Below are 4392 nucleotides of genomic sequence, written 5' to 3'. Positions count from 1 at the left end.
CTTCTCACAGGTCTTCTCAGTAACACTGGAAATACTTTCAGAATAGGCTTTCTAATCCACTCCTATAATCATTTAAGCACTTCTATAAAATCCAAGTAAATACTCCAAGTTTTCATGACAATTCTATTCTTCCAGTTTCCCCTATCATAACAGACAACACACGAATGAAAAGCATAGCCCCATTGGCGTATGGAGACATGGAGAAAAGGTAGTTCTCTAAGGACTATAAATAAATTCACTCACATAAAGTATACATGAATCTTAACTACATGGATGATGCCAGACTTCAATAATCCCAGAAGATTCTGATGAACAGCATGAAGTATCATAGAAAGGCCTACTTTACATTGCATAATGTCTTAATTACCTTAAACTCCTCTATAAAACAGACACAGAAATAGATAACATGAAAGAAAAAAGGTTTCCAGGTAGAAGCTGTATTTTAATTAAATGGTAAATAAATCCCAGTGAACAAGTAGCAACCGTAACAGTGGTGCTCCTCCCATGGAAAGCTAAGTGCCTCATACCTGCATGATTTAGTTCAAAGATGCACAAAACCTGGGGAAGTAATTTCAGAGTTCTGGGGTCTACTATAATAAATTAGAAAAGAATATTAATTAATTATCAGATATATTTGAGAGATCAAACTTATATTCTGACTGAGCTGCATTTCTGTAGTCAGTCCTAGAACTGCTCAGTATTAGAAAAAGCTGTAAAGTCCTTCATGTCATTCCTCTGTCCATCCTATGGTTTCTCTAATCTGTTCAGAGATCACTGACAACAACAGAGGCTTTGTAGGCCAGAGCTTTATCATCACCACCTTCAGAAAGCTTTTCCCAAATTTCAACCCAGATTTTCCTTAATATTTTAATTCCCTTATTTTCTGTCACTGCAAATATGGAGAAAAATTATTTGTGGTAGCCTTTCTACATCTCTGAGGGCTGCTGTCATGTTCCTTCTTAGCTTTAGGACTTGAAATTCAGTCTCTCTCAATAGGTTTCTTATTTACACCATCACTCTTCTTCTCTGGATTTCTCATCAGGCCACATTTTCTTGGAACAGTGGGCCACAAATGAAGATAGTTCTCTGCTGACGCCTTACCAATGCTGGGCAGGGCAAGGCTGTATCATGTGTCATGCAGATTCTATGTCTGTTTATAAATCCCCATTCATTTTTTTCCGTCTTCGCATGACACAGCATGACATGACTGATTCACAATCGGTTTCTGATAGACTAAAAAACTAAATCCTTTTATGCAAAACTCTTGGTTAGACTCTTTACATCTGCTCTTAAATAATTATTCAACTTGTATGTTGGCAATTTTTTTGTCAGAGCAATTCTGACAAAGTAAATATGCCTACTGCAAACACATTAACCAGAAGGACCCGAATTTTTTTCAGTTACATGTGCCACAACTTAATACAGAGCTACTGGCAGCTCAGACTGGCACATAATATCGTATAGCTTATCTCCTCTTTCATTTCCAAGAAAAGTATCTCTATTTCATAAACAGTGGCACAAAAAATACAGCCATTTGTTATGTGAAGAGAAACATAAGGGTAGTGTATAGTATGTATATTACCTTCTTAATCTGATTGAGCATTTAGAAGAAAAGATATCAGTCAAGGACAGCAGCTCTAGAACCACTACAACTCAACAACTGCTTATGGTAGGTTTTGGCTCTTTGCTGACAGTGGGATTTTTATTCACCTGCAGCTCAGCACTAGAAAGTCTTTCAAACCAGTGAGGACTTTGCAATGCGGTGATAATTTTACAGAAGACCCCTAATGTAATATACTATGGTTGATCTATGCGTGGACTCCAAACTTCAGGACCGGACTTCGATCTCTGCCAGTGTCATTTTATTGCATTATTTTATAATGCATTACTTCATTGCATTCAGTAAGATTCAAACCCATTCAGAATATCAAAACCAGAGGAAAAAAAAAATTATTCTGTTGAGTTGAACCTGGTAGTTCAATCCATTCCTGAGTGACATTAAAGATTAAGAGTCCTCCCGGACAAAGTGAGATAACACTACAGTACTTAGATGGCACTGACAAGGGGAGGATATGAGAACAGAAGGGGAAGAATCACAAAAAGGAAAAGAAATACAGTGCTAATGATTGCTTTCTTAAATTACTGCTGATCCAGAAAAAAAAAAATCAAAACACATGAGATTGCTTCACTGATGTTTTCTCCCACAAAACAATTAGCATCCTCAAATCAAAGCTTTTATTACCCTTGTCAGTATAGCAATACCATGGAATAGAACACTTGACTATCAACCTTGTTGCTTTTTGTACTATTAGCACAAGAAACACACGCCATAAAATACTGTTTAAAAGGTGCAATAAATAGCACCCAAGAGCTGGTTTTGACATGTAATCAGTCTTGACAAGCTTTGGGCTGACTTTGCTGGCCTACTGACCCTGCCCATAGGCAAAGCATGTCTCTTTGCCACAGCTAATCTTTTCTGGACACCCCTGTCACAGTGCAACTCCATTTCAAACAGCTGAAAAGGTCAACAACTGTCTCTCCACTTTCAGAATGAATTCAAGTCAATTCATATCTAGGCATCCGAAGTGCTGTGATTTGCTACAACAGCTTTGCACGTGCACTCTGTTCTTTCTCCATTCCTTTCCCCCATGCCTTCACCCATCGCTTTCTGTAAGCGCCTTTGGCTTATTCATATATTTACAAAATTGTTAATCAAAGGCCTCATTCCTGTATTTTACAAAACTGTGCATGCCCTGCATATAACAACCAACTACAAATCCAGAGAGTAGGCTTCTTCACTCGCCCACTCTGTGTCTTTTACACAGACACAAAATACGGAACTGTGAATACAGCCTTTGGACTGCATTTTCCCAGCTGGACCATTACGGCCACTGCAATCACTGGCATAATCTCCAGGCATTAGAGCAATAGCTTGACACCTACAGAAGTGGAAGTCAGAGGAGATCCACCGTTCAGAGAAACTCTTCTTCAAATAACTCTACTGACTGTCCCTCACAGCTGCTACAATGTCTTTCTGGTGCTCTTTCTGGGTTCCTGAAAGCCAGGGCAGTTGCTGGTAATTTACTGCTGCTTTCAATTCCTTAACCGGTATGAGGAAGAAAACAAAACCAACTATTGCTTAGACTATACGACCCACCCAGTAGTACAGTATTCATTATATATTTGTAGTATATTACCTACATGAAAGAACTGAAAGCTAATAATTATCTTGAATATTCGATTTAGAACTAACTGGAAGAGCAAGATGAAAAGTAACAGAAATCACGCAAACAGCATATACTGGCCAAAGTATCTAATCCAGGAAGCACTATTTTAGTTAATCTTATCTCCTCATCAAACATTACGGGTTAGTGAGATGTCAGTCAGATTTGCCATAAAAGGACCAGTTTTGCCAGAGAAGTAGCAGCAAAATTACTTTTGACTTAAAAGCAGGCATAAACCGTATGAAGGATAAATAAAACTTTGATCAATATAACACAAACTGTGGAAAGGGATGATTTTTTTTCCTCCTCTTAATCTTCTCATATTTGTCCTCTGACGTGAAAATGATAGAGTTCAAGATGTATTGTTTCCAAAAAAGTGAGAAAAGTGTTTAAAACTTCTTTAGTTGTACATACTGGATTTCTAAAAAATAAAGAATTTTGAAACAACAAAATTAAATGAGGTAATCCTCTCCAACTCTGACCTTGATTAGAGTAGAACAAATACTATCTGCTAGTGTGTATTTCAGTAAAACACACTTTAACCTCCTGGTCTTAAAGAGATAACAGTATGACTTCCAAACTCACAAAGTGAGTTAGGCTGTTAAGCAATGTATTTTAACATTCTGGGAGCCCTGAGAAGACAGCAGGAACAAGGAATTTAAAACGGACCATAGAGAGGATAAAATAGATCTGTCTTCCCATTTCTCTTTCTTTTCCTCCCCAAGTTGTCTCCCTAAAATTGAGTGACACTCTGCTGCTTAGGTTTAGCCCAAAGCTCATAGACGTCAATGGAAAAGGACTTGGCTTTTTCATTTCTGATGGGCCATTTTTATCTTTCATCAACAGTGATGTACAAAGACAGCGACATCAACAAAAGAGGTAACTTTTTGTTGAAGACTGTGCTCCCCTCCCCCAAATACACTGAAGTAAATTTCATTTGGGGGAAAAAAAGATATTCATTCCCTAAGTTTATAATTCAAACAGCAGAACTCCCACTGCACAACTCTCCAAGAAGCTGGCTCCTGATGCAGTCATTTTGAGCCTACCATCTCACAAGGAGATGCCAATAGCTTAACTAAATGCAGGTAAGCCACACAATTATCTGTGGTCATCAGTGGAAGTAAGGTGCAATACAGCAGTGATGCAAAAGCAAGTACAGTGTTTTCAT

This window comes from Falco peregrinus, chromosome 1 (assembly GCF_023634155.1).
Source record: "Falco peregrinus isolate bFalPer1 chromosome 1, bFalPer1.pri, whole genome shotgun sequence".
In the NCBI taxonomy this organism is placed as follows: domain Eukaryota; kingdom Metazoa; phylum Chordata; class Aves; order Falconiformes; family Falconidae; genus Falco; species Falco peregrinus.
This window is presented reverse-complemented; position numbering follows the sequence as displayed.